The sequence below is a fragment of the Triturus cristatus genome, chromosome 7 (genome assembly GCF_964204655.1).
Source record: "Triturus cristatus chromosome 7, aTriCri1.1, whole genome shotgun sequence".
Classification (NCBI taxonomy): Eukaryota; Metazoa; Chordata; class Amphibia; order Caudata; family Salamandridae; genus Triturus; species Triturus cristatus.
This window is the reverse complement of record NC_140590.1, coordinates 1,092,763,031-1,092,786,918: the sequence shown is the minus strand read 5'-3', so window position 1 is coordinate 1,092,786,918 and position 23,888 is coordinate 1,092,763,031.

Here is a 23,888-nt window from a genome sequence, read left to right as displayed (position 1 = left end):
ACAGAACTATGCGCAAGAACTGAGAACGGGGTGTATAGGGACTGAGTTTTCCCATCACCTTAGTACCCATGAACCTAGGACCAACTAGCTATAGTGTCTCACTTGCTCTCCTACTCATTCCCAGAGAAACAAATGATTAGACATCCCAAAACACAACGCTCCCAGTTCTCTCAGGAATCACAGTAAAAAGACACACCTTTTCGCTTACTCTCTCATAGTCCTCCACAATAAGATCTGAAGGAGACATGAAGCAGTTTAAAATATTTATTTTAACTAACGTGCTCTAACATGCAGTATAAGTGCCACAACAAGCAGGAAAATGCATACTACAAACATTGTCAGCATAGCAGTCAGTCCATAAATCATGAAGGGAGATATCATAATAAAGAAACAATGGAGAAAGGACTATAGTGCCTAACCTCCCTCCCCTTGCTAAAAAAAGTAATATTATATAATAGAAGATCTCTGGGCTTTGTCAGTAGACCCTACAGCTTAGCCTATAGATGGTCGATCTACATCATGGGCACTCGTCAATGACAATGTCCCTCTGGTCCATGTGACAGTTGTACTGCAGAGCGTTGTGGGAGGTAATGACCATTCAGTAGTAGGACAAAGACAGTTACTATCAAATCCAAATTAACAGGAACATGATCCCTAATGCAAACCAAATATGCAACCAAGGGGACACAAATTAAGTCTTTTTCAGTCAGAGATAGAAATGTTTAATTTTTTCTTTCTTGGAAATAGATTGTGATTGCTCAGTTTCACTTTGATCTGAAAAAAAGTCATCAATGGTGATAAAGTAGCCAGACGCAATTCGATCTATCTTTTATTTTTCTTAATTCCTTTTTTTTGTAATGTGCACAATAAAGGAATTTAGCATTTTCATATACCATAACAATGATTGCAACATTTGTGTGTGATGAGGGAGTCTAAATAAAGTCCACATATCGGAATAAATAAAGAAGAACTGTTTTTCAATTTATATATATCCATCCCCCTTCTGAGGCCTTCAATAATCAGATACATTCTGGTCTAATTTCTATCCGGGTGGCCCGTCCAACACAATTCAAATTTAAACAAATTACAGGGGAACCTGAAGGAGCAGTAATAATTGAAAATGTAGCCTATTGCAGTGGGGACAATACCATCCGGTTGCATAGTCGGAGGGGATGACCCAGTTTGCAGCAGATAGTCCATCAGAGGTTGCCTAATGTCTTTTGGTCTAGATGTGGGAGGCGGCAGGGGCGCATATAATTCACTATTGATGTTGCAATAAGTGAGGTTCGACAACCAGGCAGTAGCCATGGGGGTAACCCTACTTCCTCAACGAATATCAATTTCCCTCTTCGCAAGGAGAAGGAAAAGTGCTGTGAACCTCCTCAATTGCTTGGGGAATCCCTCCACATAGCCTAACAAAGCGACCTCAGAAAGGGGCACTGATACCTGTCCTATAATTTGTGACAGAATTACATATGCGGCCCTCCAATACTCTCTTATTTTTACACAGTTCCATGTCATGTGTGCAAAATCAGCATGTGGGCCCCCACATTTCAGGCAGATGGGAGGCCTACCCGAGTCAATAGAGTTAATCTTTGCCGGAGACATGTAAGTTCTCCACAGGAATTTGAAATGTATCAAGTTGTGTCTACTGTTGGGGGAAATCTCATTTGTCTGAGAACAACATTATTTCCACTGTGAGTCCTGTATAGGATGCCCAAGGTCCCTCTCTCAAGCATTTCTTACTCTGGCATCTATAGAAACCAGAGCCATTGCTGCTCTATACAGTTTAGAAATCAGGTGGTTCCCTTTTTTTATTGGAGATCACCAATGTAAAAAGAGAGAAGGGCTCTGGTTCCAGCGGAAAGCTAGCAACTATCTCTCTAAACGCTCCGCGCACCCTACACATGACAAATTTGTCCATAAAAGTGGTGGAGCTGAAGCGCACATCCTCCAAGGCATGGAACACATGACCCCCTGGGAAAAGATCCCCGAAATACTCCAGGGAGAAGGAACCAAGAGTCCGCTGCACCAATCTCCAATCTTTCCTCCGTAACGGGTAGCCGAGGGTTATTGCACTATGGAATCTCCTAGGAATATAATGAACCCCTACCTGCCACCCGAGTCAACTTATGCCACGCCCAAATCATTGTAGAGACTGTTTGGATGTCCCTGGGATCACGGGGGAAGCCTTGCGGTAAGACTGTGTTAAGCAGGGCTGGTAGCACCAAGTTTGCTTCCGGTTTAGCATAAGGGATCTGGGCGTCTGGGTGATATCAAGAATGTGCAAAGCTCCAATGAGCTACTAGGTAATACACCGGGAAGTTTGGAACACCAAGCCCTCCCCACTCATATGGCTAGGTCAATGTGTCCCAGCACACCCTGGCCCTCTTCCCTCCCCAAATCAGCCTGATAAGATGAGATCGAATGATTTAAAAAAAAACAGTTGGAGAGTGGGATGGAGATGTTGTGAAAAAATTACAATAATTTAGAGAGGACAACCATCTTTACTGCCCGCAATAGAAAGGGGAAGCTTTAGCCAGTGATCTATCTGTTGCTTGAGTTTATAAATAGCCGAGCTGTAGTATAACCTCAAAGTTGCTGAGTATCACGGTGTATCTGGATACCTAGATATCTAGTTGATTCTTCACACCATTGCAACAGGAAACCGCAGTCCCATTAGTGGCACTAGGTGTTAGGGGAAAATTTAATGTCTTGTCCCAATTGATCATTCAAAACAAAACATTACAAAACAATTAACCAAAAAATTCAAAGAAGTTCAAATGCCATTTTAATCACATTGAACAATTATGATTGTTTTACTGAAGTCCATAGTTAAAGCAACAATTTGAAAGTCATAAAAGTGCCCAGAAAAGGAGGAGTAGGAGGGTAAGTGATTGAGTGTGGGATTTAAGAAGGAAGTGACCACAATAATAAATCCATTCAGAACACAATCAAATTGATCGGCATCATTAAATCTCTGCCGCGTATTGCATCCAAATCAAATCATGATTGGAATATCTACAGTTCTGAGAAAAACCATATATATAGAAGATCACAGTGCATCATGTACTAGTGATAATATTGGCAATGGTGTTGTGTCGACGTTTCGACCCCTTATGTGATGTAGGTACTCTTTGCGACCTTACGAGGTGGGGTCTTCATCAGGACTGGGGTGCGTGTGGAAGGGGGGTGTGGGCACCCTATCTGTCAAAGGACAGGACTCTAAGACGTCATAAAATTGTCAAAGGAAGAAGGTTTCAACCTCCTGGTTGGTAACAAAAAGGGGGCGAGAAGAGTGGTAGCCACTCAACCGCAGAAGGACTAGGTCTCAGGTCCATCTTTCACTTCTCAAGATGGACCTGAGACCTAGGATTGATTCCCTGACGGTGAAATAGCGGCGATTAATCCCAAACTGTCTATCCTTTATGATTTGAACACGGCTCCGGTAGTGCTGATCAATGAGAGCCTCTGGACTTAACTCGACAGTAAAGTCCTTCTGCGGTTGAGTGGCTACCACTCTTCTCGCCCCCTTTTTGTTACCAACCAGGAGGTTGAAACCTTCTTCCTTTGACGATTTTATGACGTCTTAGAGTCCTGTCCTTTGACAGATAGGGTGCCCACACCCCCCTTCCACACGCACCCCAGTCCTGATGAAGACCCCACCTCGTAAGGTCGCAAAGAGTACCTACATCACATAAGGGGTCGAAACGTCGACACAACACCATTGCCAATATTATCACTAGTACATGATGCACTGTGATCTTCTATATATATGGTTTTTCTCAGAACTGTAGATATTCCAATCATGATTTGATTTGGATGCAATACGCGGCAGAGATTTAATGATGCCGATCAATTTGATTGTGTTCTGAATGGATTTATTATTGTGGTCACTTCCTTCTTAAATCCCACACTCAATCACTTACCCTCCTACTCCTCCTTTTCTGGGCACTTTTATGACTTTCAAATTGTTGCTTTAACTATGGACTTCAGTAAAACAATCATAATTGTTCAATGTGATTAAAATGGCATTTGAACTTCTTTGAATTTTTTGGTTAATTGTTTTGTAATGTTTTGTTTTGAATGATTGTGTATGCTGGGACCATTTCTCTCATACTGCTCAATACCCAGGTCCCAGTGACTTTGTATGGGTTTACCCTTTCTTTAACTACTTGTCCCAATTGATGACAAGTCCGGAGAAACTCATGGATCTAATAATTTCCCTAATTAGAGGCTCCAGGTTCTCCTCTGGATGCCGAACATAGAGGATGACATTGTCTACGTAGAGGGAAACTAATAGGGGGGCAATCTTAAACTGGAGGCTGCTATGCAGGTGCCGCTCCTGAAAATGCCGCACTAGCAGATTTAGCTCAAAGATAAAGAGTAATGGAGACAGAAGCAACCCCGTCTCGTGCAATGGTGAAGTCAAAACTGAGAAGATAAAGTGTCATTCAAACGAAGACTGGCTGTGGGGGAGGTGTATTAAAGTGCAGAGAGTTCAACAAAACCCTTAGGCATTCCCATTCTTGTCATGACCATGAGAATAAAGGGCCACTCTAAGGAGTCAAAGACCTTTTCAGTGTTTTATAAAATGGCTTCAGCCGGAACCTCCGGTGAAATCTGGTGTAAAACCGTGAACAATGTGCGAAGATTTAATGCAGTTGACCTGTGAGGGGTAAACCCCAACTGGGCCGATGAGATGATACGGTCTAATAAAAGAGCCAGCCTAAGTGCGATCATTTTGGTGAGAATCGTGTAATCCAGATTCAGCAACGATAGCGGCCTTTAGGAACCACATGTGAGGGGATGACTTCCAGTCTTGGGTAAGGGAATTATAACGGCCTCTCACAACGTAGGAGGGAGTTCTTTGCACTCGAGTGCTTCATTATATACCTTAATCAAATAAGGAGCCAGGAGGTATTTATAGGTTTTGTAAAGATTTCCAGTGAAGCTGTCCAGTCCCAGGGCAGTCGAACCATTAATGTCATTGATTGCGCTCACGATTTACTCAGCAGAAAAAGGCTCCACCGAGAACTCTTGCATTCCCTTCTCCAACCAGACAAGGGCAATCTCGTCAAGGTATTCCTTAAGGACCTAATTGATATGTGTCGCACGCAAGGAGTGTAGCCCTGCACAATAGTCGAAAAAGCCGTCCCGTATCTCATGTAGTCCGTAATTACTTATCCATAGATGGTTGCTTCCTTAATAATTGTAAGTTCATAGCTCTACATTGAGCCCCAAGGAGTGAAGCCGCGCTCAATCCATGCGCCGTGCTCCACATTGAGCCCCGTACTTCTGAACTCGTGGCCCCCTTCACATGGGGTGGTGCTCGCTCAGCGGCTGGCCTGCCGCTTGTTACATCAAGGCTCATTGGGGTGACCACAAGGCAAGCAGCACTCGAACACGACACTCTTTTCCCCAGTAAAAGCATTTATTTGGTATGCACAGCTTCGCTTCTCAGTCTATTAGCATACGACTGCCACCTGACGCGTTTCGTAGTTCACTTCCTCAGAGGCACCGCAGTCGAAGGAAGCAAGCCGGGCCACATCCTCCTTTTTAATCCAATCGTCCGCTGATATGCAGCTGCTCTGGATGAGACAAAACGCAATGATTAATGGGAGATGTAGTCCGTAATTACTTATCCATAGATGGTTGCTTCCTTAATAATTGCAAGTTCATAGCTCTACATTGAGCCCCAAGGAGTAAAGCCGCGCTCAATCCATGCGCCGTGCTCCACATTGAGCCCCGTACTTCGGAACTCGTGGCCCCCTTCACATGGGGTGGTGCTCGCTCAGCGGCTGGCCTGCCGCTTGTTACATCAAGGCTCATTGGGGTGACCACAAGGCAAGCAGCACTCGAACACGACACTCTTTTCCCCAGTAAAAGCATTTATTTGGTATGCACAGCTTCGCTTCTCAGTCTATTAGCATACGACTGCCACCTGACGCGTTTCGTAGTTCACTTCCTCAGAGGCACCGCAGTCGAAGGAAGCAAGCCGGGCCACATCCTCCTTTTTAATCCAATCGTCCGCTGATATGCAGCTGCTCTGGATGAGACAAAACGCAATGATTAATGGGAGATGTAGTCCGTAATTACTTATCCATAGATGGTTGCTTCCTTAATAATTGCAAGTTCATAGCTCTACATTGAGCCCCAAGGAGTAAAGCCGCGCTCAATCCATGCGCCGTGCTCCACATTGAGCCCCGTACTTCGGAACTCGTGGCCCCCTTCACATGGGGTGGTGCTCGCTCAGCGGCTGGCCTGCCGCTTGTTACATCAAGGCTCATTGGGGTGACCACAAGGCAAGCAGCACTCGAACACGACACTCTTTTCCCCAGTAAAAGCATTTATTTGGTATGCACAGCTTCGCTTCTCAGTCTATTAGCATACGACTGCCACCTGACGCGTTTCGTAGTTCACTTCCTCAGAGGCACCGCAGTCGAAGGAAGCAAGCCGCGCCACATCCTCCTTTTTAATCCAATCGTCCGCTGATATGCAGCTGCTCTGGATGAGACAAAACGCAATGATTAATGGGAGATGTAGTCCGTAATTACTTATCCATAGATGGTTGCTTCCTTAATAATTGCAAGTTCATAGCTCTACATTGAGCCCCAAGGAGTGAAGCCGCGCTCAATCCATGCGCCGTGCTCCACATTGAGCCCCGTACTTCGGAACTCGTGGCCCCCTTCACATGGGGTGGTGCTCGCTCAGCGGCTGGCCTGCCGCTTGTTACATCAAGGCTCATTGGGGTGACCACAAGGCAAGCAGCACTCGAACACGACACTCTTTTCCCCAGTAAAAGCATTTATTTGGTATGCACAGCTTCGCTTCTCAGTCTATTAGCATACGACTGCCACCTGACGCGTTTCGTAGTTCACTTCCTCAGAGGCACCGCAGTCGAAGGAAGCAAGCCGGGCCACATCCTCCTTTTTAATCCAATCGTCTGCTGATATGCAGCTGCTCTGGATGAGACAAAACGCAATGATTAATGGGAGATGTAGTCCGTAATTACTTATCCATAGATGGTTGCTTCCTTAATAATTGCAAGTTCATAGCTCTACATTGAGCCCCAAGGAGTGAAGCCGCGCTCAATCCATGCGCCGTGCTCCACATTGAGCCCCGTACTTCGGAACTCGTGGCCCCCTTCACATGGGGTGGTGCTCGCTCAGCGGCTGGCCTGCCGCTTGTTACATCAAGGCTCATTGGGGTGACCACAAGGCAAGCAGCACTCGAACACGACACTCTTTTCCCCAGTAAAAGCATTTATTTGGTATGCACAGCTTCGCTTCTCAGTCTATTAGCATACGACTGCCACCTGACGCGTTTCGTAGTTCACTTCCTCAGAGGCACCGCAGTCGAAGGAAGCAAGCCGGGCCACATCCTCCTTTTTAATCCAATCGTCCGCTGATATGCAGCTGCTCTGGATGAGACAAAACGCAATGATTAATGGGAGATGTAGTCCGTAATTACTTATCCAAAATAGGTGGCAGTCGTATGCTAATAGACTGAGAAGCGAAGCTGTGCATACCAAATAAATGCTTTTACTGGGGAAAAGAGTGTCGTGTTCGAGTGCTGCTTGCCTTGTGGTCACCCCAATGAGCCTTGAGATATATATATATATATATATATATATAATATATATATATATATATATATATATATATATATATATATATATATATATATATATATATATTCACTGAAAAACATAGGTTTCAGGCCTGATATAGTTAGGAATTAGCATTTAAAAAACCTGCGAAATTCACTGAAAAAAACATAGGTTTCATGCCTGATATAGTTAGGAATTAGCATTTAAAAAACCTTAGAAATTCACTGAAAAAACAATAGGTTTTATGGGTGTTATAGTTAGCTAGACATTTTACTCGAACAAAACCTTTGAAATTCCTCCAATATAGTTAGTTGTACTAACTACATCTCGCGCGCCCGCAATCCACTGCTGATGATCTCACATATTACATCATTCATGACATGGTCAGTGACATCACTGATGACATCTCAAATGGTTTTTTCAGTGAATTTCAAAGGTTTTTTAAATGCTAATTCCTAACTATATCAGGCCTGAAACCTATGGTTTTTTCAGTGAATTTCAAAGGTTTTGTACATTTTTAATGTATTAATTGTCATACTGGTTTTTTTTATACTGATTTACTACATTGTTTAAACTGTTTATTTTTAAATATTTTTTTTTAATTACATTATACATTACAATACAAAATATACTTTCTCAGAATGAATTACTTTAGTTCAAATACTTTGCAAATAGGCAATAGACTTTTAAGTACAGTAGTTACAGTTGTTGCTATGGGCAACACAATTTCAAACACAAAGCAACATTGAGCTCAATGTCAATTTCTAGTCAAATGCAATTAGTTACTTTATGGATTACTTTTCTAACCGCAGGACTGGATGCTAGATTCAGTCCTTGGACATTTCCTGTAAACAGTTGAGTAAAAGCGTTTTGGTTACAGTAGTGATTTTTAAGGATTATTATTGTATTTTAAAAGTTGACACTTAGAAAAATTTTCACATAGAATCACCAATGTTATCCTAAGGCAGAAAATTCACTTAGCAGGTAAGTACTGTTATCGTTACTTTTTCTTACTCAGTGGTGGATCCTGGATCCAGCACAGGTGAATCTCCTGTAAACAGTTGAAAGAATGTGTTTAAGTCATGCAGACGATTTTTTAGGAATATTTTTTTTTTGTGAAAATAGACACAGAGAAACTTTTCTACTTAAAAGCACACAATGGATTCCTATGGAAAGAAATACAAGTTACTGGTAAGTACGCTTAGAATTACTTATCAGGATCAGTGCTGGTCTAAAACATGCAGCACTGGGTTTTCTCCTGATAACAGGTGAGTAAATCGGAATTCGTAGTTCGGCTGATTTTAGAGGAATAATTGTACGTTTCAAAAATGGACACTTACAGAAACTTTTCTACTGAAAACCACACAATGGATTCCTATGGAAAGAAATGCAAGTTACTGGTAAGTACGCTTAGAATTACTTTTCAGGGTCAGTGCTGGGCTAAAAGATGCAGACCTGGGTTCTCTCCTGATAACAGGTGAGTAAATTGGAATTCGTAGTTCGGCTGATTTTAGAGGAATATTTGTACGTTTCAAAAATGGACACTTCGAAACTTTTCTGCTGAAAACCACACAATGGATAACTATGGAAGAAAATACAAGTTACTGGTAAGTATGCTCAGAATTACTTTTCAGGGTCAGTGCTGGTCTAAAAGATGCAGCCCTGGGTTCTCTCCTGATAACAGGTGAGTAAATCGGAATTCGTAGTTCGGCTGATTTTAGAGGAATATTTGTACAATGGTAAAGGAAGGGGGCGGGGTCTGAGGTGATGTGTGCAAACACGCCCTGTGGCATGTTTTAAGTTGGGGAATTAATTCCTCTTCAATCTAGCGGTCCCCTGGGGGCCAACTAGCCCACCAGGTACCTCCACTATGCGTCAGGGAGCTGCGTTGCAGAGAGGTGTTCAGAGGCCATGCCCCTTTTTACAACACTCTGCAACGCAGCTCCGTGGCGCTTCCTGGAGGTACCAAGTGGGCTAGTTGGCCCCTAGGGGACCTCTGGATTGAAGAGGAATTCATTCCCCAACTTAAACCGCGCCACAGGGTGTGTTTGCACACATATCACCTCAGGCCCCGCCCCTACCTTCACCACTGTGCAAACGCTGCCCTGGGGGTCCTTGTGGGACCCCCTGAGCAGGCCTAGGGGGTCAGGGTGTTTCTACCCTGGCCCCTTGTCGCATTTTTCGCATTTGTTTTTTAGGTTTCTTGTGCCTCGGTAGAACCAACACTTCCTGATCTGGAGTGTTGACAGCCAATTAGAATACAGCTCATGCACAGCAGGGTGCGCACTGGGTGCGGGGAGGATGCGCGGATCCCCCGAGGCCATAGATATATCTATCTTTTTCACTCTAATTTTCTCAGGAACTACTGAATGGATTTACACCATTTAAGCAAAAGGCACGAGTCTCAACTGAGGACTACCTCTTTGTCAAATTTAGTGTAATTCCGTTCAGCAGTTCGTGCTGTAGCTGCGTCAACAGGTCCATTTGGAAAATGCATGGGGAAAATGTGTTTTGGGACCCCCTTTTTTCTCGGCCCCTGCTTAACGAATCACCGTGAAATTTTCAGGATAGGAGCGGACTGGAGCTGGATAAATGTTTGGAAAATTTTGCAAAGATTCATCAATCGGTGCCAACGTTATTCCAAATAGAATGTTGCGGATTTCCTATGGAAAATAGGTCCTAACTATATCTTCCTACTGGCGATCGCCAGCAGGTAATATATAGATCTTCTTCTGATCTAAGTATATTATATATATATATCATGTGATCAAGGCCCGTGGGAAGGGCTGAAACGCTTCATGGCAACCTCTTGCTCTAAATAAATCTTTGCACATATTTGTGGTCCGTATCCGTTGTTTGCCTAAATAGACGAGCAATCTAAGCGGAGTGTTTGTGTATATATATATATATACATACATATATATATATATATATATATATATATATATATATATCCATGCTCCTGCTTGGTTGGTCGTTTGATTTGAAAAGCACTCGAAAAACACCAAGGTGTTCCAAGCATGACACCTTTATTAAGCGGAAAGGAAAACGTCTCTCTACTGCTTAACAGTTCCCACCACGTACGCCGACGCGTTTCGAGGCAATCCTCTCTTCAGGGCTGGTAGTGGAAAAATGCACCTCCGATCACTCCCTGCTTAAAAGCACCTTGTGACATGCCACATGATCGGTTGCCACCTGTGCGAAAAGCAAAGTATTCTGGGCAATGTAGTGTCGGCTTTGGATAAGAGTGCCATTTCCTGCTGAACGGAGCCCCCAAATGAGCCCCGGCAGATCGACGTAGTCCTTCAATTCCTTGATGTTGGTCCCCAATTAGAGGCCGGCAGATGTCAGCCCCTGGGGCCCCCAGGTTCTCGGGGTGGTGCTCTTCGACGGCACGACCGCCGCCAATAAATCCATGCTCCTGCTTGGTTGGTCGTTTGATTTGAAAAGCACTCGAAAAACACCAAGGTGTTCCAAGCATGACACCTTTATTAAGCGGAAAGGAAAACGTCTCTCTACTGCTTAACAGTTCCCACCACGTACGCCGACGCGTTTCGAGGCAATCCTCTCTTCAGGGCTGGTAGTGGAAAAATGCACCTCCGATCACTCCCTGCTTAAAAGCACCTTGTGACATGCCACATGGTCGGTTGCCACCTGTGCGAAAAGCAAAGTATTCTGGGCAATGTAGTGTCGGCTTTGGATAAGAGTGCCATTTCCTGCTGAACGGAGCCCCCAAATGAGCCCCGGCAGATCGACGTAGTCCTTCAATTCCTTGATGTTGGTCCCCAATTAGAGGCCGGCAGATGTCAGCCCCTGGGGCCCCCAGGTTCTCGGGGTGGTGCTCTTCGACGGCACGACCGCCGCCAATAAATCCATGCTCCTGCTTGGTTGGTCGTTTGATTTGAAAAGCACTCGAAAAACACCAAGGTGTTCCAAGCATGACACCTTTATTAAGCGGAAAGGAAAACGTCTCTCTACTGCTTAACAGTTCCCACCACGTACGCCGACGCGTTTCGAGGCAATCCTCTCTTCAGGGCTGGTAGTGGAAAAATGCACCTCCGATCACTCCCTGCTTAAAAGCACCTTGTGACATGCCACATGGTCGGTTGCCACCTGTGCGAAAAGCAAAGTATTCTGGGCAATGTAGTGTCGGCTTTGGATAAGAGTGCCATTTCCTGCTGAACGGAGCCCCCAAATGAGCCCCGGCAGATCGACGTAGTCCTTCAATTCCTTGATGTTGGTCCCCAATTAGAGGCCGGCAGATGTCAGCCCCTGGGGCTCCCAGGTTCTCGGGGTGGTGCTCTTCGACGGCACGACCGCCGCCAATAAATCCATGCTCCTGCTTGGTTGGTCGTTTGATTTGAAAAGCACTCGAAAAACACCAAGGTGTTCCAAGCATGACACCTTTATTAAGCGGAAAGGAAAACGTCTCTCTACTGCTTAACAGTTCCCACCACGTACGCCGACGCGTTTCGAGGCAATCCTCTCTTCAGGGCTGGTAGTGGAAAAATGCACCTCCGATCACTCCCTGCTTAAAAGCACCTTGTGACATGCCACATGGTCGGTTGCCACCTGTGCGAAAAGCAAAGTATTCTGGGCAATGTAGTGTCGCTTTGGATAAGAGTGCCATTTCCTGCTGAACGGAGCCCCCAAATGAGCCCCGGCAGATCGACGTAGTCCTTCAATTCCTTGATGTTGGTCACAAGGTGCTTTTAAGCAGGGAGTGTCGGAGGTGCAATTTTCCACTACCAGCCCTGAAGAGAGGATTGCCTCGAAACGCGTCGGCGTACGTGGTGGGAACTGCTAAGCAGCAGAGAGACGTTTTCCTTTCCGCTTAATAAAGGTGTCATGCTTGGAACACCTTGGTGTTTTTCGAGTGCTTTTCAATCAAACGACCAACCAAGCAGGAGCATGGATTTATTGGCGGCGGTCGTGCCGTCGAAGAGCACCACCCCGAGAACCTGGGGGCCCCGGGGGCTGACATCTGCTGGCCTCTAATTGGGGATCAACATCAAGGAATTGAAGGACTACGTCGATCTGCCGGGGCTCATTTGGGGGCTCCGTTCAGCAGGAAATGGCACTCTTATTCAAAGCCGACACTACATTGCCCAGAATACTTTGCTTATCGCACAGGTGGCAACCGATCATGTGGCATGTCACAAGGTGCTTTTAAGCAGGGAGTGTCGGATGTGCAATTTTCCACTACCAGCCCTGAAGAGAGGATTGCCTCGAAACGCATCGGCGTACGTGGTGGGAACTGCTAAGCAGCAGAGAGACGTTTTCCTTTCCGCTTAATAAAGGTGTCATGCTTGGAACACCTTGGTGTTTTTCGAGTGCTTTTCAATCAAACGACCAACCAAGCAGGAGCATGGATTTATTGGCGGCGGTCGTGCCGTCGAAGAGCACCACCCCGAGAACCTGGGGGCCCCGGGGGCTGACATCTGCCGGCCTCTAATTGGGGATCAACATCAAGGAATTGAAGGACTACGTCGATCTGCCGGGGCTCATTTGGGGGCTCCGTTCAGCAGGAAATGGCACTCTTATTCAAAGCCGACACTACATTGCCCAGAATACTTTGCTTATCGCACAGGTGGCAACCGATCATGTGGCATGTCACAAGGTGCTTTTAAGCAGGGAGTGTCGGAGGTGCAATTTTCCACTACCAGCCCTGAAGAGAGGATTGCCTCGAAACGCGTCGGCGTACGTGGTGGGAACTGCTAAGCAACAGAGAGACGTTTTCCTTTCCGCTTAATAAAGGTGTCATGCTTGGAACACCTTGGTGTTTTTCGAGTGCTTTTCAATCAAACGACCAACCAAGCAGGAGCATGGATATATATATATATATTAGGGGTGGGCGGAATTTGCGTAATCGCGTTACGCAAATCTCCGCGAAACGGTAAAAAATCTCCGCGAACACGCAGGAATTCCGCGAACACGCGGAATTGCTTGTTCGCGATACTTTTTTCCTGTTCGCGATCACTGTTTGCGTGCTCGGGGTGAAATATCTCGCGAACACGCATATTGAGAACGCGAACAAGCAAAAAATTTCGCGAAATCGCGGAACGCAGTTTTTTGGGCAATTTCGCGTTCTCCGCGGAACGCGAAATTACCCAAATTCCGCAAATTACGCGAGCGGAACGGAATTTACCGCCCAGGCCTAATATATTAATATATATATATATATATATATATATATATATATATATATATATTTTTTTTTTTTTTTACAACAATGGCCCGAAAGCATGAAGGCGCACACGACAGCAGCTGCAAAGCCGGGGCTTTATTAACACTGAGAGCCAGCATCTTCGTTTGAGGTAAAAGTTCTGTGTCGACGCGTTTCAAGGCATTCGCCTTTTCTTCAGGACAGCTTGAGTCTTCACACAAATGTCTCCAATCGGTTCCTTATAAAACATTCACGTGACCCCCACTGGGTCACGCAGTGTTTGAGTCTAGTACAGTGCATGTTGGGACACGTGGTCCCCCGTTGGATAATTAATTATTGTCCTATAGTAGGTTCCGTGTGAACTCCATTAAAAAGCAATTTGTTTCCCCAATGGGCCCTCAAATGCCATGCTGGCTACATTAACTCACAGTTGCTGTGCTGCTTGCGGCCACGGCATAGTTCCTGAACACCGTGCAGCCTCTCCTTCATTCTGTGGTGATGGTGCAGCCTTCCACGGCAGGGCAGCCGTGAAAATAATCTTTACAACAATGGCCCGAAAGCATGAAGGCGCACACGACAGCAGCTGCAAAGCCGGGGCTTTATTAACACTGAGAGCCAGCATCTTCGTTTGAGGTAAAAGTTCTGTGTCGACGCGTTTCAAGGCATTCGCCTTTTCTTCAGGACAGCTTGAGTCTTCACACAAATGTCTCCAATCGGCTCCTTATAAAACATGCACGTGACCCCCAGTGGGTCACGCAGTGTTTGAGTCTAGTACAGTGCATGTTGGGACACGTGGTCCCACGTTGGATAATTAATTTTTGTCCTATAGTAGGTTCCGTGTGAACTCCATTAAAAAGCAATTTGTTTCCCCAATGGGCCCTCAAATGCCATGCTGGCTACATTAACTCACAGTTGCTGTGCTGCTTGCGACTGCCACCTGACGCGTTTCGTAGTTCACTTCCTCAGAGGCACCGCAGTCGAAGGAAGCAAGCCGGGCCACATCCTCCTTTTTAATCCAATCGTCCTCTGATATGCAGCTGCTCTGGATGAGACAAAACGCAATGATTAATGGGAGATGTAGTCCGTAATTACTTATCCATAGATGGTTGCTTCCTTAATAATTGCAAGTTCATAGCTCTACATTGAGCCCCAAGGAGTGAAGCCGCGCTCAATCCATGCGCCGTGCTCCACATTGAGCCCCGTACTTCGGAACTCGTGGCCCCCTTCACATGGGGTGGTGCTCGCTCAGCGGCTGGCCTGCCGCTTGTTACATCAAGGCTCATTGGGGTGACCACAAGGCAAGCAGCACTCGAACACAACACTCTTTTCCCCAGTAAAAGCATTTATTTGGTATGCACAGCTTCGCTTCTCAGTCTATTAGCATACGACTGCCACCTGACGCGTTTCGTAGTTCACTTCCTCAGAGGCACCGCAGTCGAAGGAAGCAAGCCGAGCCACATCCTCCTTTTTAATCCAATCATCCGCTGATATGCAGCTGCTCTGGATGAGACAAAACGCAATGATTAATGGGAGATGTAGTCCGTAATTACTTATCCATAGATGGTTGCTTCCTTAATAATTGCAAGTTCATAGCTCTACATTGAGCCCCAAGGAGTGAAGCCGCGCTCAATCCATGCGCCGTGCTCCACATTGAGCCCCGTACTTCGGAACTCGTGGCCCCCTTCACATGGGGTGGTGCTTGCTCAGCGGCTGGCCTGCCGCTTGTTACATCAAGGCTCATTGGGGTGACCACAAGGCAAGCAGCACTCGAACACGACACTCTTTTCCCCAGTAAAAGCATTTATTTGGTATGCACAGCTTCGCTTCTCAGTCTATTAGCATACGACTGCCACCTGACGCGTTTCGTAGTTCACTTCCTCAGAGGCACCGCAGTCGAAGGAAGCAAGCCGGGCCACATCCTCCTTTTTAATCCAATCGTCCGCTGATATGCAGCTGCTCTGGATGAGACAAAACGCAATGATTAATGGGAGATGTAGTCCGTAATTACTTATCCATAGTTTGTTGCTTCCTTAATAATTGCAAGTTCATAGCTCTACATTGAGCCCCAAGGAGTGAAGCCGCGCTCAATCCATGCGCCGTGCTCCACATTGAGCCCCGTACTTCCGAACTCGTGGCCCCCTTCACATGGGGTGGTGCTCGCTCAGCGGCTGGCCTGCCGCTTGTTACATCAAGGCTCATTGGGGTGACCACAAGGCAAGCAGCACTCGAACACGACACTCTTTTCCCCAGTAAAAGCATTTATTTGGTATGCACAGCTTCGCTTCTCAGTCTATTAGCATACGACTGCCACCTGACGCGTTTCGTAGTTCACTTCCTCAGAGGCACCGCAGTCGAAGGAAGCAAGCCGGGCCACATCCTCCTTTTTAATCCAATCGTCCGCTGATATGCAGCTGCTCTGGATGAGACAAAACGCAATGATTAATGGGAGATGTAGTCCGTAATTACTTATCCATAGATGGTTGCTTCCTTAATAATTGCAAGTTCATAGCTCTACATTGAGCCCCAAGGAGTGAAGCCGCGCTCAATCCATGCGCCGTGCTCCACATTGAGCCCCGTACTTCGGAACTCGTGGCCCCCTTCACATGGGGTGGTGCTCGCTCAGCGGCTGGCCTGCCGCTTGTTACATCAAGGCTCATTGGGGTGACCACAAGGCAAGCAGCACTCGAACACGACACTCTTTTCCCCAGTAAAAGCATTTATTTGGTATGCACAGCTTCGCTTCTCAGTCTATTAGCATACGACTGCCACCTGACGCGTTTCGTAGTTCACTTCCTCAGAGGCACCGCAGTCGAAGGAAGCAAGCCGGGCCACATCCTCCTTTTTAATCCAATCGTCCGCTGATATGCAGCTGCTCTGGATGAGACAAAACGCAATGATTAATGGGAGATGTAGTCCGTAATTACTTATCCATAGATGGTTGCTTCCTTAATAATTGCAAGTTCATAGCTCTACATTGAGCCCCAAGGAGTGAAGCCGCGCTCAATCCATGCGCCGTGCTCCACATTGAGCCCCGTACTTCGGAACTCATGGCCCCCTTCACATGGGGTGGTGCTCGCTCAGCGGCTGGCCTGCCGCTTGTTACATCAAGGCTCATTGGGGTGACCACAAGGCAAGCAGCACTCGAACACGACACTCTTTTCCCCAGTAAAAGCATTTATTTGGTATGCACAGCTTCGCTTCTCAGTCTATTAGCATACGACTGCCACCTGACGCGTTTCGTAGTTCACTTCCTCAGAGGCACCGCAGTCGAAGGAAGCAAGCCGGGCCACATCCTCCTTTTTAATCCAATCGTCTGCTGATATGCAGCTGCTCTGGATGAGACAAAACGCAATGATTAATGGGAGATGTAGTCCGTAATTACTTATCCATAGATGGTTGCTTCCTTAATAATTGCAAGTTCATAGCTCTACATTGAGCCCCAAGGAGTGAAGCCGCGCTCAATCCATGCGCCGTGCTCCACATTGAGCCCCGTACTTCGGAACTCGTGGCCCCCTTCACATGGGGTGGTGCTCGCTCAGCGGCTGGCCTGCCGCTTGTTACTTCAAGGCTCATTGGGGTGACCACAAGGCAAGCAGCACTCGAACACGACACTCTTTTCCCCAGTAAAAGCATTTATTTGGTATGCACAGCTTCGCTTCTCAGTCTATTAGCATACGACTGCCACCTGACGCGTTTCGTAGTTCACTTCCTCAGAGGCACCGCAGTCGAAGGAAGCAAGCCGGGCCACATCCTCCTTTTTAATCCAATCGTCCGCTGATATGCAGCTGCTCTGGATGAGACAAAACGCAATGATTAATGGGAGATGTAGTCCGTAATTACTTATCCAAAATAGGTGGCAGTCGTATGCTAATAGACTGAGAAGCGAAGCTGTGCATACCAAATAAATGCTTTTACTGGGGAAAAGAGTGTCGTGTTCGAGTGCTGCTTGCCTTGTGGTCACCCCAATGAGCCTTGATATATATATATATATATATATATATATATATATATATATATATATATATATATATATATATATATATATATATATATATATATATATATATATATATATATATATATATATATATATATATTCACTGAAAAACATAGGTTTCAGGCCTGATATAGTTAGGAATTAGCATTTAAAAAACCTGCGAAATTCACTGAAAAAAACATAGGTTTCATGCCTGATATAGTTAGGAATTAGCATTTAAAAAACCTTAGAAATTCACTGAAAAAACAATAGGTTTTATGGGTGTTATAGTTAGCTAGACATTTTACTCGAACAAAACCTTTGAAATTCCTCCAATATAGTTAGTTGTACTAACTACATCTCGCGCGCCCGCAATCCACTGCTGATGATCTCACATATTACATCATTCATGACATGGTCAGTGACATCACTGATGACATCTCATATGGTTTTTTCACTGAATTTCAAAGGTTTTTTAAATGCTAATTCCTAACTATATCAGGCCTGAAACCTATGGTTTTTTCAGTGAATTTCAAAGGTTTTGTACATTTTTAATGTATTAATTGTCATACTGGTTTTTTTTATACTGATTTACTACATTGTTTAAACTGTTTATTTTTAAATATTTTTTTTTAATTACATTATACATTACAATACAAAATATACTTTCTCAGAATGAATTACTTTAGTTCAAATACTTTGCAAATAGGCAATAGACTTTTAAGTACAGTAGTTACAGTTGTTGCTATGGGCAACACAATTTCAAACACAAAGCAACATTGAGCTCCATGTCAATTTCTAGTCAAATGCAATTAGTTACTTTATGGATTACTTTTCTAACCGCAGGACTGGATGCTAGATTCAGTCCTTGGACATTTCCTGTAAACAGTTGAGTAAAAGCGTTTTGGTTACAGTAGTGATTTTTAAGGATTATTATTGTATTTTAAAAGTTGACACTTAGAAAAATTTTCACATAGAATCACCAATGTTATCCTAAGGCAGAAAATTCACTTAGCAGGTAAGTACTGTTATCGTTACTTTTTCTTACTCAGTGGTGGATCCTGGATCCAGCACAGGTGAATCTCCTGTAAACAGTTGAAAGAATGTGTTTAAGTCATGCAGACGATTTTTTAGGAATATTTTTATTTTGTGAAAATAGACACAGAGAAACTTTTCTACTTAAAAGCACACAATGGATTCCTATGGAAAGAAATACAAGTTACTGGTAAGTACGCTTGAATTACTTATCAGGATCAGTGCTGGTCTAAAACATGCAGCACTGGGTTTTCTCCTGATAACAGGTGAGTAAATCGGAATTCGTAGTTCGGCTGATTTTAGAGGAATATTTGTACGTTTCAAAAATGGACACTTACAGAAACTTTTCTACTGAAAACCACACAATGGATTCCTATGGAAAGAAATGCAAGTTACTGGTAAGTACGCTTAGAATTACTTTTCAGGGTCAGTGCTGGGCTAAAAGATGCAGACCTGGGTTCTCTCCTGATAACAGGTGAGTAAATTGGAATTCGTAGTTCGGCTGATTTTAGAGGAATATTTGTACGTTTCAAAAATGGACACTTCGAAACTTTTCTGCTGAAAACCACACAATGGATAACTATGGAAGAAAATACAAGTTACTGGTAAGTATGCTCAGAATTACTTTTCAGGGTCAGTGCTGGTCTAAAAGATGCAGCCCTGGGTTCTCTCCTGATAACAGGTGAGTAAATCGGAATTCGTAGTTCGGCTGATTTTAGAGGAATATTTGTACAATGGTAAAGGAAGGGGGCGGGGTCTGAGGTGATGTGTGCAAACACGCCCTGTGGCATGTTTTAAGTTGGGGAATTAATTCCTCTTCAATCCTGCGGTCCCCTGGGGGCCAACTAGCCCACCAGGTACCTCCACTATGCGTCAGGGAGCTGCGTTGCAGAGAGGTGTTCAGAGGCCATGCCCCTTTTTACAACACTCTGCAACGCAGCTCCGTGGCGCTTCCTGGAGGTACCAAGTGGGCTAGTTGGCCCCTAGGGGACCTCTGGATGGAAGAGGAATTCATTCCCCAACTTAAAACGCGCCACAGGGTGTGTTTGCACACATATCACCTCAGGCCCCGCCCCTACCTTCACCACTGTGCAAACGCTCCCCATGGTGTGTTTTAAGTAGGGGGATTAAATCCCCTTGAATCCTGAGGTCCCATGGCGGCCAACTTGCCCACCAGGTACCTCCAGTATGCGCCAGGGAGCTGCGTTGCAGAAAGGTGTTCAGAGGCCACGCCCCTTTTTACAACACTTTGCAATGCAGCTCCGTGGCGCTTACTGAAGGTACCTGGTGGGCTAGTTGGCCCCTAGGGGACCTCTCGATTGAAGAGGAATGAATTCCCCAACTTAAAACGTGTGTTTTTGCGCAGTATCACCTCAGGCCCCGCCCCCTATCTTCACCACTGTGCAAACGCACCCTGTGGCACGTTTTAAGTTGGGGGATTAAGTCCCCTTGAATCCTGAGGTCCCCTAGCGGCCAAGTAGGCCACCAGTAAGTGCCATGGATCTGCGTTGAAGAGAGGTGTAAAAAGGGGCGTGGCCTCATGACACCTATCTGCAACACAGCCACCTGGCGCATACTGGAGGTTCCTGGTGGGCTAGTTGGCCCCCAGGGACACCCAGTATTCAAGGGGAATTAGTTCCCCCTCTGCAAATGCGCCAGGGGGCGCGTTGGCAGAGTGGTGTAAGGAGGGGGCGTGGCCTCCGGCCCGATCCCGTTATTTTTTTCCTTCTTTTTTTTAGAAGGGGGCTGTGTAGCCCCCCTTCTTTTTCTATTTTTTTAGCCCTGGGGACCCCATCCCCCAGGGCCCGACCCCAATGTTTATACTTGAAAAAAAAATCGGGAAGGGGGCCACCTGGCCCCCTTCCCGAGGCCATAATTTGCCCCGGGGACCCAATCCCTGGGGCATGGGCCTTTTAAAAAAAACATTTTATGGAGGGGGGCTGCTTAGCCCCCCTCCTCTGGCCACTTTAAGGCCCCGGGGACCCCATCCCCCGGGGCCAGCCATTGTTTTTAAAAAAAAAAACATTTTTATTTAATGGGGAGGGGGGCCGCGTGTCCCCCCTCCCGGGCCACTTCTGGCCCCGGGGTCCCCATCCCCATGGCCTGGCCTCTCGTTGGAGACCGTGGGGGTCCCCAATCCCCCCATGGTCCCAGCCGGCTCCCCGCCTCCTGCGAGGGCCGGCATTGCTTTTGAACATGGGGAGCAGCTAACATGCTGCTACCCATGTGGAAAATCAATCTGCTTTGCTTCATTGAAGCAAGAGCAGGTTTACCTGCTCTCGCTTCAATGAAGCAAAGCAGTTTGCAATGGCAGGGTGGGAGCCGCGAGGCTCCCGCCCTACCATTGCAAACAGCAGTGTCCCGGGGTTGGGCACCCCGGGGCACTGCAGAAGCCGGCCCTGGGGGGTGGCGGTCCCCAGGGCCAATACAAGGCTCCAGGAGGGGGGCCGCCTGGCCCCCCTCCAACATGTACAAGTTGCCCTGCGGGGTGGCGGTCCCCGGGGCTGGCCCCCCCACATCAAATCATTTTAAGCCCCGGGGGTGGCGGTCCCCGTGGCTTGGGGGACTGCGAGCCCCCCCACCTATGTTAACCAAGCCCCGGGGGGTGGCGGTCCCCGGGGCTGCAGGGGGGCCATGAGTCCCCCCACATACACAATCTTGGAGCCCCGGGGGGTGGTGGTCCCCAGGGCAGTGTGAGGTGGATTGGGACCCCCCACACTTTTTTTTTTAATTATGCCCCTGGGATTTGGCCCCCAGGGGCAAATTAGAGTATTCAGCGCAGGAGCCCGCGCTGATTTTTTTTTTATTTTTGGCCAAAATTCGCGCTGGGTGCGCGAATCTCACCGATTTTGTAAAAAAAATAAATCTTTTTTTTGCCCTGGGGGTCCTTGTGGGACCCCCTGAGCAGGCCTAGGGGGTCAGGGTGTTTCTATTCTGGCCCCTTGTCGCGTTTTTCACATTTGTTTTTTAGGTTTCTTGTGCCTCGGTAGAACCAACACTTCCTGATCTGGAGTGTTGACAGCCAATTAGAATACAGCTCATGCACAGCAGGGTGCGCACTGGGTGCGGGGAGGATGCGCGGATCCCCCGAGGCCATAGATATATCTATCTTTTTAACTCTAATTTTCTCAGGAACTACTGAATGGATTTACACCATTTAAGCAAAAGGCACGAGTCTCAACTGAGGACTACCTCTTTGTCAAATTTAGTGTAATTCCGTTCAGCAGTTCGGGCTGTAGCTGCGTCAACAGGTCCAATTGGAAAATGCATGGGGAAAATGTGTTTTGGGACCCCCTTTTTTCTCGGCCCCCGCTTAACGAATCACCGTGAAATTTTCAGGATAGGAGCGGACTGGAGCTGGATAAATGTTTGGAAAATTTTGCAAAGATTCATCAATCGGTGCCAACGTTATTCCAAATAGAATGTTGCGGATTTCCTATGGAAAATAGGTCCTAACTATATCTTCCTACTGGCGATCGCCAGCAGGTAATATATAGATCTTCTTCTGATCTAAGTATATTATATATATATATCATGTGATCAAGGCCCGTGGGAAGGGCTGAAACGCTTAATGGCAACCTCTTGCTCTAAATAAATCTTTGCACATATTTGTGGTCCGTATCCGTTGTTTGCCTAAATAGACGAGCAATCTAAGCGGAGTGTTTGTGTATATATATATATACATATATATATATATATATATATATATATATATTCACTGAAAAAACCATAGGTTTCACACATGTTATAGTTAGTGGAAATTTTACTGATAAAAAACCAGTGAAATTCCCCCGTTATAGTTAGTGCAGGCAACTATAACTCACGCGACCGTAATCCTCTGCTGATGCTAATACTGTATTTAGACACTTATTTATATGTCTTCTTCCATTAAATTTTAGCTATACATATGTTACAAATATTTTTTTTTCATAAAGACACATATGTCATCAGCAGAGGATTACGGTCGCGTGAGTTATAGTTGCCTACAGTAACTATAACGGGGGAATTTCATTGGTTTTTTATCAGTAAAATGTCCAATTAACTATAACATGTGTGAAACCTATGGTTTTTTCAGTGAATTTGCAAGGTTTTTTAAATGCTAATTCCTAACTATAACGTGTGTGAAACCTATGGTTTTTTCAGTGAATTTGTACGGTTTTTTAAATGCTAAGTTACTTTACGCCATTTGTGGCATGCGCTCCCACTTAACGCAGTTCGTTCCGTGCACGCACGGTGCGCTTCGCCCACGTTACGCTACATGGGCCATGAACGCACGATGCGCTTCGCGCACCGTGCGCACATGGTGGATATATGATGAGCATCGCTGTGATATTTAAAATATGTGTTAGTTTTAATTCTAATAATCCATGAACAAAAGGTGCCCTTCGGGCACCTTTTGTACATGGGTTGGGGAGAGTGTGGATATTTTTTTTATTTATTTTTTTTATTTTTTACCGTACGGTAAGCGTAATCGGCGAAATTTTCGAAAAAATTAAAATTGCCTTTTTTCCCTTGGGGGGTCGTTGGGGACTCCATGGACATGGCTAGGTGCTTGGGAGCTGTCTAAACAGCCCCTTTACATGTTTTGGGGCTTTGTTTTTCCACCCCCTGTCAGAGTGCGAGAGAGAAAATGGCGGCCGCCGCTTCCTGGTTTCGACCGATTCGAATGTTTACTAAGATCTAAGGGCCAATCAGAATCGCGCTCGCGCACGTCACCGTACGTGTACGGTAAGCGCACCGTAAGCGCACCGTAAGCTGGCTCAGATATATATATTGATTTAAAGGCTATTTTCTCAGAATCTTCTGAACAGATTTACACCAAACCTACAAAAGGCACTTCATTGACTTGAGGACTACCTCTCTGCCAAATTTCAAGTAATTCTGTTCAGCCGTTCGGGCTGTAGCTGTGTCTAAAGGTCCTATGGAAAAATGCATGGGAAAAACGCGTTTTGGGACCCCCCTTTTATCTCAGCCCCCGCTTGACGAATCCCCCCGAGACTTTCAGGGTAGGAGCGGAGCGTAGCGCCCCACCTATTTTGAAAAATTCGCGAGGATTCGTCAACCGGCGCCAAAGTTATTCAAAATAGAATGTTGCGGAT